We start from the raw sequence: 15,606 nt of genomic DNA on the forward strand, positions 1-15,606 counted from the left end.
GTACATGTATATTGTGTTTTTTAAGTCATTAATGTTTGTTTGTTGTTAAATGTCCCTCTTGGGAATTTTTCACTCCTACGGAGACACCACCACTTAAAAATAATGAAGATGTACAAGTCGGATTTAAGGTTAACATTCATTTTAGGAATTTTCAACAATTAATTAAGACGTAAAGAGATAACTCCTTCCCCTTGCCCCTTCCCCTTCCCAGACCCCAGTTTGTTCATGTATGCAAACTAGTCTAATACTTTGGTTTGACATAAAAAAAAATGTGAATACATACAAATAGTTTAATGGTCCATCTCTTTGAATGATTTTCATTCCTAATTCTAGGTTGACCCAAATTCATGAATGAAATGTCAAGTAATCTTATCATTGATGCACTTCTATTTAATTTGATGTAGTCATATTATGAACAAGAGAGTGGGGATGACCTCAAGGGTTCATAACCTTAAACCATTAGATGTACATAACATAATAACACAAGAAACAAAATTATGTCTAGTCAAATGGAAAAATTTTCTACTATTTAGGAGTCGCATGATCATTTGTCATTTCAGGGACAGGGAGCGGCTAGGGAGATTGGAACCCCCCCCCCCCCCCCTGAAATTTGCAGAGTTATTTAAATAGGACTATATACTGATTTACAGAAGCAAATAAAAAATGACTTTGGATGCCCTCCCCCTTTAAAAACATGGACCCCACCATCATTGTTTTTATTTTGTTTGTTTGTTTGTTTGTTTTTTATTTTGCTCCTCAGAAAATTCTGGGCTGGAATTTTTTTGGACCGAGGTGTGGACCCCCCTCCCCCCCGGAAAAAAATTCCCGGATCTATGCCTGTAACTGAATGTAATGTCGACAACGGGAGATAACTCTTCAGAATGTGAAATTCGTCTATTGTGGCATCGATGATCCACTCTCTACGATCGGCTCATACATTCAGTGTCTGAGAGAGAAACGAACGACAACTCTGCATAGGAGATTGCCGATGATCTTTGATCCTTTTTAAACTTTAACCTAACCATTTGCATTTTGGTTTATTTTACCCCAATCTATACTTAAACTTGTACTTACCGACTGTCATAGGTCCTGTCAACTTCATGAAATATAATCCAATTAAAACACAAAATGAATTAATTTCCACTGATATACATGTAACACTGCACCATGTCACATGGCATGTGCAATCTAAAAATGATAATGGTAAAACTAGTACTAGTACTGGTAGGGTGACGCAAGCCCAATGTGATGTAGAAATTTTCAAAAAGGTGTTCACATACATGTACAGTACAAGAACAAATTTTAAATTATCATAACAAACGATGTTTTAACATAACTTTGCCATCTAGGCCTATTTCCAAAAACAGGCAAATTGTGTGTGTGTGTATTTGGGGGGGGGGGGACACATATAAATTGATTGGGTATGGCTTTTCAAGGAGGTTTTTGCCTAATCAAATACTAAAAAAAGTTTGCACATTTTGATAAATTCATCAAAAACGCTTTGTACTAAAATAATATTATTTGTTGTTGAGAAGATAAATTTAATTTAAAAAGTTCCAATTATGGGCCAAAAATTTATACCCCCCCCCTTTTTATTAAAACCTAATTTACAACATTAATTAAATTCTGATATTTCAGACTGGTAATGAATTAAGTATATGAAATGCGTATAAGAGGTTCATGGGTCACATGGTCACCTGAGCATTTTATGCTCGATTTGACGAATACATGTACTGTGTAAATTATAGAATTATTTGGACTTTTTCCTTGGTAAGCCCAATATGAAGGAGTGTGCATTTAGAGGCAAACACCTTAGTGCGGGTATTACTGTCTCATGACAGCATCTAGTTAACATTGTCAACATAGTACCAAACGCTTAAATTGTCTTAAATAAATTAAATTATACGACTCACGTTTTCTACACTTGACGAAGTTGTGTTTCCTCCACCGGAAGTGCTCTCCCCGGAACTCCTCTCCGACCTTACCATTGAGGTAGCTATGACTAGGGTGATTTTTTGGGTGACTAGACTTGCCAACATCAAAACAAACAACATGGCGTACGTGAGTATTTTGATGATTTGAAAACTGGTATGAGTGTGTACGTCTCGACGTTTTCCGTCTCTCTCCATAATACGAAATACATCCCATGGTCTGAAAAATTAGTGACTGTTTCAAAAAGAGAGAGACTTTCCAAAAATTCAAAATAGCTTTTAACAGACATCACTAACTAGAGATTTTTAACGATAATTGGTTTGTGGCATATATTCATGATTGTATAATTCTCCGATGACAATGTTTTCCCCTAATCAGGTTGTTCCATTAAATACAGGCTATGTTTTATTTTCAGATGAATAAAAATAAAAAAGCTTGTGTGAGGGAAGGGAGGGTGGGGGTGTCAAAATGTAAGTAACATTTAGTTGTAGGAAACTCTTTACAAATTTTAAGATGATAAAAATATTTACTCTTTTTTATCTTTTTGGCAGGTTGGATCTGATTGCGCTACTTTTTCTAAAGAAGGTTTTGAACTGGGATTTCCATCATTTTCTTTCTGAAAAATAAAACTATGCAAATTGAAATAGATAAAAAAATCATTTGCCAAGAAACAGTTAGCTACATGTACGAAAAATTAAATGTACATTTGTACATATGTACAATTTGTAATCGATGTTCTATTGAAAAAAAAAAAAAAAATTAAAAAAAAATTTCTTTACTGAAAAGGGAAAGAAAAAGAGATATGTGCGACTCACAATATCTTTAATATCATCATAATAATCCGGCTCTGGTTGTTCGGTGGTTGTACGTTTTGAAATAAGGTCTTCCTTAGCTTGAACGTCCTCCCTTTGATTATTCTGATGAAATTTAATGATACAATATATAGAGAAATAAGCATTGGTAATTTTTAGAGGCATCTTTTTTATCAACTCTCGAGGAATATAGAAATAGATATTCGGTATAAAGCATGGACTACAAATACTTTTTTAACTTCGTGAGAAATTAGAACATTAATTTAAATTGGTGGTAAAGCGTGCAGTACATGTTTATTCAATATACATGTACTACACCCTACTTATATTGAAGAGTAAACAAACACACACACACACACACACACACACACAGAGAGGAGCGATACTTACGTCATCAACGGCATCATAGTCAGGCTCAGGTAGTTCTACAATCGTTTCTTTATTCAGTGGCTGAGCGTCTCTGTGGTAATTCTTTAAAAAGCAACACAGAATTTATTGCTGAAATAATTTCGTTCTATTAGAATGAAAAATTCTTGATAATGATTATAGTAAGTTGGTCTGTTGGACTTAAAAAAAATCGAAATATTTCTAAATTGATATTTATAAAAGTACAACTTTTTTTTTCATTGAACTGCATTTCTTCTTTCGATTCCTCTTTTTGAAGAAAAAAAAATTCAATAGAAAAAAAAGAAGAATAAAAACAGATCTCAAACTACGTGTTCTCTTAGCATTTAAAAATGGGTGCACTTACTCCCTTAGTTGTTTCGCCATAATCGGGTTCCGGAATTTCAAAATTTGGTTGATCAAAGCCATTATAATATTTCTTTTGAAAAGTTCCTTTATTAAATGCTTTCTGAAACGATGTGAATAAAATATTATGAAGCGATAACTATAAAATACTCTAAAATGAGTACCTGCTAAACATGTGGAGCAATACCAAGCAAATGCATTCCTGTTTAGATATGATATTTAAAAAATACATTTTTAACAAGATCTTGTGAAGAATGTAAGGTAATACCATTTAACTAGTGTGACAATGTGTAACATACTTCATCATCTTGAATAAAGGTACCGTGCATGAAGACATTTAATTTCACAAGCACTCATCTGGTTTATTTTGAATTTTAAAATGTTCAATTCTATCCGGACAAAGAATACATAGTTTGATACTAATACAATAAAACAAAAATGTTGATTTTTATAAGGCCTAGAAAAATGACATATACACTCATACGGAATGATTTCTCAAATAAAGAAAAAAAAAATACTTTTCCCTAAGAAATCAAAATCTGTCAGATTTGATAAATAAAATAAAAGTGACAGTAAAATAAATTTACTAAATCTATTAATCGCATCTTAGATATAATCTTAAATTATTTAATTAATTACGCTGGTTAATTAAACAATAACAACAAGTAGAACAATAATATTTCTCTATAAATGCCCTAATAAAGAATGTCACATTTTTTCTCTTTTCACTGAACTTTTCTGTGTCAATTCTGTCTTAAAAATATTTACAAATCGGTTACAACCTGTATAGCAGTTAGATGTGACCCCGATAAAGCCATGATTCCCCCACAGAAAAAAAAGTATGCCTCTTCAAAAGTTTGTTTTTAGATCTTGTTACAATTTAAACATTTAATGAATGAATTTAGTTTGATTTGCTTGTGCCAATTATTTGCTTATAGAGTGAGAAACCAGGTACTGTTTGTTCATTATATATTTAAACGCCTGTAAAGTGCATCCGGAGATTTATTTAAATGGAAAATTGGGGTTTAAAATTAAAAAGTGGGTTCTAATTTATTACCTTAAAAAAAAATAAATCAAGGTTGAAATTACAGCACATAATCGCAAGGACGTTTACCAATGAAATAGGATGAACAGCAGGTGTTATACGGCTGTCCAGAAAAATGCGCAATTTTAATTGAAAATATACACAATTTTTTAAATTATTATTCAAAGCTATATGAGTGCATCTTCGTTTATTCCTTTGATCAGTAAACGCTATATTTTCTTGTCAATTACGCTTTTAACAATACTGCCATGTTCTGCATTTCTCTAATCAAACTTTCAAAATGTTTCCAAGCTATCATTGTATCAATAAAAAGTTACTATCTTTTATTGCTATATATACCGGGGCGGATAATTTTTTGAGTCAATCGGAACTTAAATCAAAATACAATAGCGACAAGCAAACGCAAACGATTTGGTATGAAGCTTGTACATGTACTTGTCGGGGTTGGGGTGGGGTGGTTCCCTTTTGCAAAGGTTATATAATTTGAGAGGAAACACTTTCAGTTTTTCTTTCCAAAAAGTCCTTTGTCGATTGATTCCTGGTATTCTTTATAATAGTTTTCTAGTTAAGATATGCCTGAAGGTAATATATTTGTATAGAAAGTCGTATGTCATCATTAGACAGTATCTACATGTATTTAAATTCCATTCTTGGTTGAACCACTGTATTTAAATGTCACACCATCTTACAATTTGTTTTCAATTTTTACACAATGCCTTTCCTATCCTGTATTGAAAAAGTATTTAAATCTTGACAAGTTTATTTATGACCACTTTGACATTTTTGCTTTTTTTCCCTTTTTTCTTTCGTTTTTAACCCATTGCTTTTCTTCAAATGCTCTAACAAAGCATTTAAGAAGGATGGGTACAATACGTTTTGTCAAGGCAAATATTTGAGAAATGTGCAGTTTCATCTATCTTTGCAAAAATTACAGAAAATATCAAATGTGTACAATACTATTTACTCTGCCAAACAATTCTATAATTTGGAAACGAGATTTTAGGTAGGATTAATTTATTTATAATGACAGTATAAATGGTTTAAAACGATTGCTTTCATTTGTGTTTTGTGGAATAATGTTTTCTGATGTAAGAATATTGTGCTTGTCAAGGATTTTTTTTATTAGGAAAAGCCACCCCTCCTCCCCCGATCAAAAAAAAAAAAAAAAAAAAAAAAAAAAAAAAAAAAAGAGAGAGAGAGAGAGAGAGAGAAATCTTTTGGCCTGAAAGTGCAATTCCAATTACCTTACCACTATTTTTTTTATAAAACAAAATTAACGGAGTAAAAATTAGAAAGAGATGAATGGGTTTGATAACTTTACACAATAAAAAAACCCATCGTCATTTTGAGTACGGTAATAATTCCTCGGAGAAATAATGTCCATGTTTTTGTTTTTTGTCTTTTATTTTCTGTTTGTTTTTTTTTTATAAAAAAAAAATCTGACAATAATAGCATGGTTTGTGATATATTTCAAATATTTACCTGATTTGTTTGTTTTGTTGTAAATATATCTATGAACACATATCAATTAAACTTTGAAGCAATGTTTCTTAAACAAATTTCGGGAGCCCTGACACCTGTTTAAACGCTTAATTATACGTGAGAAGGAATACATGTAAATGTCGAATACATCACGTACAAAATAACTTTTCTCTTCACATTCTTAGCTACATCTATACAAACTTTTCTTTTCCGGTAACACAACGGAATAACTTTTTTTTTTTATTAGGAAAGACAAAATTTGCTGAAAATTTTTAAAAGCGCAAACATAGAATACATTTCAACACATTTCAACATGTAACATATATACATCACGAAGGAAATGTATTTTGTTCATTATCGCAGCCGATCACAAAAGAACGAAGTATTTGTTCAGTTTAATCCGTGGAGTTTAACAGCAGTTTGCAAGTCAATTATCAAATGTTTTAAGTGCCTTAATGCATTACTTTACGTTGTTCGTTTCATTTTATGCATTTAAAAGCATATTAATATAGTTTCAAAAACCTTCTAGGGTAAGAGAAAGATATATACATGTTCGATATGTAAATGAAAATGAGGGTTTTACACCTACTTGAAAACCAAAGACAAGTAAAATTATTCTGCTTAAAAATATTACAGAAATATTAAAAATCTATTATTTCTTTTCACAAATTTAATTTTCTCTCATGCATTTATCTATGCATCTATCATGCATTTCAATTAAACTTTATAATTAGGATAAAATCTAACATCGTCTAATTTCGTAATTTTACGTAATTGCATGTTTTGAATTATTTTTAAATCAGTTTTTCTTCGTTAAATAATTTTTTTTTATAATGAGAATTTATCAACTTATCATTTAACCGATCTTACTTACTTACTTACTTCATAAAACAATACCGTATTTATATTTTATTAAGTGTGGGTTTTTTAAAAAGCTAAGCAATTCTTTGGGGGGGGGGGGGGGAATCTGAATAATTTTGAATTGTAAATGATTTTCTATGTTTCAACATACTATTGAAATTATCCTCACAAGACACAGTTTCAGACTCATATTCTATGCATGATATCGAAGCCTTTTTTGGTACTCTTTCAAAATTTGAAAAACAAAATGAATATCTGGTGAAAAAAACAAAGAAACTCACAGGTAGAATATCTCTTCTTGAAATCTGCGAAAAATGGCCTCCTTCTTCCGACATTTTTAGCATCTACACTTGTTTCTTCAGCTTTAAGATTAGAAAACCATACCTCTCTGAACCGGTAGCCGTTTGCATTGTGACTTCCGTTTGTCTAAAATGAACAGATCAGGTGTTTCCCCTGTACAAATAATTGCTCTAGACAAACTGGGTCATTTATGGTAACTCGAAGATTTTCGGAAATACTTTCTTTAACAATATTCAGTTTCTTATGCAACATAACGTAGATGCATTTAAAAAGATTTAAAAAGTACATATAGAAGCAAGAATAATACTCATGCTCGCCCTCTTAGTTTATTTATTATTTTTTTCATAAGGAATGATAATTCGCGGAATCCTTATTTTAAAACCCGTTCAACACCTTGCAGTCAGTTCTATTTATATACGGTATTTATCATTTAAATCGGAATATGTCAAATGTTAGACTGCTAATTATGTAAGATATACGCTAATTATGCAAGAAGTGCATTTGAGAATGAGTATGTGAAATGTTGTCATGTTGATGAATCAGTAGTAATCATTTTCTGACATAGTTATACATGTAACACGCAGACGTTTATAGATAAAAAAAGTTATGTAAAGTATATTAAAATATACGTGTATTTTTAAATACCTGAATCGTAATTTTGAACGGAATGTTCGAAAGATCTTTGTTTTAATACTTTCAGGTTAATATACCCCCCCCCCCCCTCCTTTGGTAAAAAGATAAACGCAACACGAACATTATGTATAAAGGACAAGGTTCATTTGATATAATATTTGGCCCTGAGAATTTCTAAAAATTAAAGTTTATGCTGAATCAAAACTTTACATTGAAAATAAAAGTTGGATATATGCTTGTTAAAAAAATAAACCCAAACTTTGAGTATGTGTCCCCTGTTTACTGTTTACTCGTTGTCAAATCATGCACAGAATGCGTATTTCCGGAAAAATCGTTAAAAATCAGGGACTTAAAAGCATTTTTCGATAGGTCCGCATTAAATAACCACTTTGAAATTTTCACAAATGAAACATCGATATGAAAGCAATTTATATGCCAAAAATTACGATGGTGATATTGTGCGGACCATGTTTATTTTCAAAATATGTGTTCATTTTACAGCATGCAATACACATATATTAGACGGTGTTTTGCTAGATATAAATAATATTGAGAATATACCTCGCCACCATCGCTAAAAAATCCTTTAATATAAAGCATAAAATCATCACATCAATATTATGAAGATCTGGTATGTATTAATTCTTTACATTTGTTCGAATTCAGATACATTGGGCCTATATTAGTATATATCTATAGCATATCTTACTTCCGCGCGCCCCTCAGTAGAGTTAGACTATATAATCTGAACGTTAGGTGGCTGAAAAAAGTAGTAGTTCAGAAAAAATGCAGTATTTACACTTGTCGTACAAATGTTATTTTACATTCAGTCTATAACCCAGTGCCTGTGTCCACAATCATGTCAAGCAGAACATTAAAACAATTTATACGTCATTTTTGAAAATTGACGTCACAATGGTTTCGCCGATCTATTTGGCCTGTTGAGAAAATGGACTAGGGTGAATTCACCATGCATCGGACACCCTTGCACTTCAACAAGTTATAGTGATATCGCTACCGACCGAATATTATCAAAATGGAACTTAACATGTAGTATGTGGTTAAAATATAAATTTTTGACACAATTGTGCCCTTTTTATTGAGAAAATATCATTAAAAACCGATTTTTTCGAAATAAGTCCGAATTTACCAAGGATCGGACAATATTCACCATGCATCGGACATACGATATTTGAACCAGAAAAATATCATACCTTGATCTTGGTGCTTTAAAATTAGTGATATCGAAAGATTTTTATCTTTTATTTAAAATTAACCTTCTAATTAAATTTGAATGACTATTTCGATCCTCAAATATGAAGAGTTTTTAGTTTCATCAAATCACCTTAGAAAGGCTTTACAATGCTAGTATAATATGACAACTCGCGCCTTTGTCTCGTGGGTTATAATCATCTAGTTTAAACAATAAATTGAGTCCACTTCTAGTCATCATATATCGATAATTTGTATTTTCACTGAAAATTTAGCGTTTCTATTTTCTATTTCCGTAAAAAACAGTTGTCATTTGGGTTTTACATGAAAATGGAAGTGATTACCCGTGCATCGGAAAGTGTCCGATGCATGGTTAATTTGTGTCCGATGTACGGTGAAATAAACATACTAGTTAAAAACAACTCTAAAATATATTATACAAACATTGAAGTAAAATTTTTGAAAAATTTCTGTAATATTATCAATCATTGGCAAATTTTACCAAGGTCCGACCCATTCCGTTGACGTCTATTTAAAAGAACGACAACTCTAAAAATTGCAAAATCGTAAAATTCTGGTTACTCCCCTTTGATGATGCAAAATATGACGTAATTTCAAGGCCATTCTTGTGGTATTTTTATCACAACATGAAAATAAAAATCGACATCATTAAAAAGTTTAATTCTTCATCTTTAAGACAGAAACAAGTAAAAACATGGGGAGACTCAGGTTCAATGAAAGTTTATTGCTTGAAGTTGTCCGAAGCAAGGTATGTGTCCGATGCATGGTTAACTCACCCTATTTACATGTATGTACCTGGACATCAATATTTTGAGCTATTATAGTGAAAATTAGAGGCTAACTTTCTAAGATAGAAGACAACTTGGCAAAATATCACAATAGATTTAACAATGCGCCTCTCAGTGTAAAATATGTGAAATGTAGATCAGTTCCGAACATAATCTAGATTGGCATATGTTTTATCAATGACTTCAGTTAGATCTACCTTTTTTGAAGAGTTCCATATAAAAATTACCCGTAAAGCCATGTACATCACATAAATGTATTTTGGTCACATAATTTCTCGAGATGGTCAAAAAGGGGTAATATATAGCATTTTATGTACTTAATAAAATTAAATAAAGGTTGGGTGTAATGTAAAATAATAATAATTCTAAAAAAAGAAGTAAACAATTGGCTGGGGGGGGGGGGTGTTGTTATAAATTACTACTTGAGTGATGATATCGGTTGGGAGGGGGTCAGGTCCAATTGCTCCTCTTATATTCTTAACATTACTATATATAGATTGACAGACTTATGGAAAATGTATATAGCATGAAAACATAATGTAGATGTAACGAATGGCAAAGGATAAAAAATGTTTTCTTTTGATTGTAAAGAATCACGTAGTTTGCTTGTGCTCCTTCTGTATTAATATCCAAAAAAGTATTGCCCATTTGCGCGCACACGCAAAACTGAAATTCTGACTTGTTTACTAAAACAAATATTAATCTTTGCTAAGAAATGATAAGTATATATCCACAAATCTCTGTGGATAAGTGAAATATTCTCGAACTGTAATGCAGTGATCGTAGAAAATATAGCTGATTTTATTCTTGTTAACTGTTTCAACTGGAGGGTAAAATTGAAATAAAATATAAATAGGGTGTCATAGAACATAGGAAATGATTAATAAATGCACATATAATGTATTAATCATCGGATTTATTGTGAAATAGATTCCTCGGTGCTAAATTTTGTAGAAAATGTCTTTCTCACAGGTTATTGAAAGTGTGATGGTTTTACGTGTATTTAATTGTGTATATATTTATTCATCTATATGTGCTATATTTCATTCATATTTCCCCCTATTTGTCTTTACTTATTGTATTGAGTTATTCCCCTTTGTTATAACCCGACCAGGTTAGGCGCGCCCGGGTCTATAGTACCCGGCCGGGATTTATTATTGATATATATATATATATATATATATGTGCATTTGTTTAATCAAGAGCAGTCGACATTATATTTAATTATCGAATAGACGTATTTCGGGGATCGGGGCTAAATTCCTATCCACAATAATGGTAATTATCACGTTCTTGGATCTTATGTGATATTGTTTCATATCTTTTGCGTTTGTTTTGCATGATTATTATCTCAACAGAATATAGAACTGATTCTTTGGGCACTGAAATTCTTGTTATTCTTTTATCCTTCCGAACTCGGATCATGTACGGGACTAACCCCTAGACAGTCCCGTTACAAAATATTGACTTCCTGGATATCAATAATCTAGTACGTATTCAAAGGCGGGTCCAATACCGGCGTCCCCCCCCCCTCCCCCGTTTGTGATTTTTTTTATTTATTTATTTTTTTTTTGCTTGTGTGTATTTTCTTTGTTTAACCTCTTTATACTCTCAATTTATCCATAAGTAACGTTCAGGCACGTAGTTTCAGTGCCGATTCCAATTCGAAAAATGTTTCATGTCGAAAAAAAATGTGAACCTGCCCCCTACATGGGTAAATGGTAAAGTTTTACTTGAAATTTCATTACCACGATGAACATAATGATACTTTTCCACGTCAATCCCCCACCTTTTTTTGTTGTCATCTTGAAAATATACAATTAATTATCAATAATTATTTACTAAGTTATTACTAATTACTTATGCTTTAATTTCTACGCCTACTATATGTGATAAAAGAACTATAAATATTTCATGTAATCAAAGTTCTCATTGAATAGATCTCCCCTCCCCCCATAGAACATGTAAAAAGTATCAACTGTACTGCCTGCTTCCTTTCCCCCGAATTACAAAATAAAATTAATATTGCTCTCTGTTTGTTATGAACAAAGGGCCATCTACTTTCAAGAGTTCAGGTTCACAATATTAAATTGAAGTATTCTTAACATTATATTAGTATACGGTTAAAGTATATCATTGAGGGAGTTAGCAAGATTCCAGTTCCCCAATGCCAGGACTATTTCCCGATGCGAAGCCGAGGGAAATCGTCCTGGTCGAGAAGATATACTTTTAGTCCTGGTCTAGATGATATACTTTTAAGGGAGCCGACTGGGGTTTTATTGTGTGAAAACTACTATAGAAAAACTCTTTAATTTTATACCATATGTACCTTACACTTACTTCAGTATATATGCCAAGTTTAGTGAACATCTACCGTCTGGTTATTTTTTAGGGACCATCTCAAAATACAGGTACATTTAATATTGGATTATTTAGGAAAATACCATTTTTTCGCACTTCGGAGCAAATTATACAAATGCTACTATAGACTTTTTGCTCAAAATGTATTATTTGATGGGTAATACTACATTGTACATTTTATGCAAGAAACACAAAATTCTACAGTCTGGTTTCCAGAGGGGGCATCTCAAAATGTCAAAAATAATGATATTTTCCTGTTTTTATGGAGTACAACAAAACATGACAGATACCACAGATTTACATAAAAAAATAATAGAAATGATTGTGAGATTCTCAATTTCCTATGTTTAAAATTTCAAGAACATCTATTTTATACTTTTTATTTTATGATATAATTAATGACCCCACTTAAAGAACTTCGGTTATTCAAAACGTCAAAAACACGCTATAACGACGTCTATCTAACCATCATTTGAAAAATCGTTTAAAAATTAGTTATTTAAAAACGTAATTAGGACTTTTAACCTTAGATTTACTAAATTTATTAATTTTTATAAATTAAGTAAAAATAGTTGCTTTAAAAGAGCAAATACGCTTTATTTTACTATGCTGCGCGAAGTATTGCGCAATGAAAACCCCAGTCGGCCCCCTTAACTGTTTTATTATACCGATACAAACGTAAAATGTAGAGGATTCAGATAGCCTGACTTCAAAGCAGGAATTAGCTCACTGAACTAACACACGGACATTAGTCCATTCAAATATCATACCAATGTAAAAGTAAAATCTAGAGGATTAGGATAACCGGGAATTAGCTTTCAAAGCAGGGATTAGCTCACTTAACTAACACACGGGGATTTGTCCACTCTTAACGATTTCTAGGGAATTAGTCACATCGTTATATAGGGAAAAATCAGTAGAGGTATAATAAACCAAGATAAAGTAATTGAATACATTATTTACATTTTGATTACCAATTAAAGTAAACAACAGTGATTTCTGTTCACTAACACTCGATTGTCTTTGATCAATTCTCCTGGGGAAATAAGGCAGGCACTTTTGGTTTTTCAGGTTTGGGTTAGTTTTCTTCTTTTTAGATAAGGTTTTGTCCTTTGGGTCGATCTAGTTGTTTTTTTTTTATGTGATGGTGGTATGGAACAACTTTTTCTAGGAAAAATTACAGGAAATTCCTCAATTGCGCTGTTACATTTTTCCGCAAGTCCACATTGTTTTTCCGCGAAAAATCCTTCTTTACCGTGAAGTACTAGTGTTTTTGTATTTTTTTTCTTTTCCACGAAAATCCTCTATTTACCAGGTAGTACATTTTGCTCCTTATCTACATGGGGATGAATTATTGTAAAAGTCTCTAAAACATCGTTAATAGACCAAGTAGATTGTAGGTAATCTACGCAATAACCTATACATCTTCACAATGTCAAGATTTTGTGAAATCGTTTCTATTTAAAAAGGTAGTGAAGAGAAACAATATCACAAAACCTTGACCTTGTGAAGATGTATAAGTTTATACTTATAAAACGTCGTTGAAACATGCTGTCTTGTTCAATAACCAATAGATCCTAATATATTCATGTGTCGGAACAAGATGCAATTTTGAAAAAAAAAATCGGAACAAGATGCAATTTTGAAAAAAAGAAAAGAATAAACTAATAGCTGATAACTTCGATGTTGGAATATTTCCGAACTGCTGAAAGAAAAGAATAAACGAAGGTTCACATGCTTTCCTTTTTTAAAGGATGGGCTCTACCTCTGGACAGCGCAAATAAAATATTATAATAGGTAGACACAGGTAAACTTACGTAAATCAAGCCACAGAAAAGCAATGTCAAGTACAGAGCGTAAACTGTTTTTTTTTTTGTTTGTTTGTTTTTTTTTTTTGAAAATATAATGAAGATAAGCAGGAAGACCAAAATCTTGCGAGCCTTACTGACATAGAATTACACAAAAAATCATTTTCTTGAACACCTGCAATCAAAATCCAAGAAAAAGTTTAACAGTCCTTTAAGTCTTTTTTTACAAAGCTTGGCAATTACGGATCGTCAAGTTAAAAAATAAAGCCAATATTTTGCTTGTGCCAATGCGGGGCTCGGAAAGTCAGAAATCCGCTTAGAATGTACTGTACATGTACACACTTTTTTTCCTTTATGATTCAAAAATTTTCAAAGCCAACCATACCAATTGATTTAAAGATTTGTCTTTAATTATGAAAATAATTTAGTAAGCATGGTACTAGTATGCTATCATATGTATACCAATACATGGAAATTTACGTTTATATGAAAATGAGATTTAATATACGCACATAGTAAAATATACATGTAAGCTGGATTTATTTTAAAACATGACGTCCCATTCTTGTTAATGACGTCGCATAAAGCAACGTCAAAATATCAGAACATTATAGTAAACTATGCTACTTTTACGTTTATATTTAACATAAATAAAGCTTTGTACATGCATATATTGATAATTTCATGAAAATATATACTCTCTCAAAGAGTTTTAAGGAATATTATTTAATTTTGACACAGGGCCAAATTTTGTACCAAACGCACCTTGTCCTTTTTCTTCAAAATAAAAAATCCCCTCAACTGTTTTTAAATATATTCTAAACCTTGTCATAGAGAAAATAAAACTTGAAAATAAATACATAAATTTATAAGAATGAATCAAGGAAGAAAAGTAAAGATGAAAACTACATGTATGTGTAACTGAAGTGAATGGATTCTTAAGCAATTTTTTTTTCTCTCTGAAAAATGGGATATGTGATGGTTCATATTATCGTTTTGTACATATTGTCGTCGGCGACAATATGTACCTACCCTCACTGCACATATTGTCGTCCATCGGTACATATTGTCGCCGGCTGAAAAGTTACACATGTACATATTGTCGATGGCGACAATATGTGCCTCAGCCTCACTGTCACAGTACATATTGTCGCCCCACAGATATTGTTGCTTAAAATTTCTTTTGTTATTTCTTGTAATTCTTTTAATGTAATTGGTGTGTCAATGACACTGGCGTGTTTCGTATGCTATTTCATGTAGCGTGATTGTGACGTTACATCTTGTCGTGCTGTTCATATTGTCGCCGGCGACAATGTGTACCTACCCTCACTGCGCATATTGTAGCCCACCAGAACATGTCCTTTGACAATGCACGGCAATGCACCATTTAAATATGACTAATCATTGCTTTGTTGTTTTTAAAAGGTAATTTTTAAAGAATTTTCCCATATATTCCTATGTAAAACGTTGATCGCCCATTGTGTTCCCACCCTAGGCCCGGTTTGATTTGAAGATACTTGAATCTGCGCTATCTGAGGATGCTTCCATATAAACATCGTGGGGGGTTGCTACATCTGATACATTCCTATGTAAAACTTTGA

Source organism: Saccostrea echinata, unplaced genomic scaffold (genome assembly GCF_033153115.1).
Source record: "Saccostrea echinata isolate AGI-Se365-2 ecotype Australia unplaced genomic scaffold, CSIRO_AGI_Sech_v1 ptg000032l, whole genome shotgun sequence".
NCBI classification, from domain to species: domain Eukaryota; kingdom Metazoa; phylum Mollusca; class Bivalvia; order Ostreida; family Ostreidae; genus Saccostrea; species Saccostrea echinata.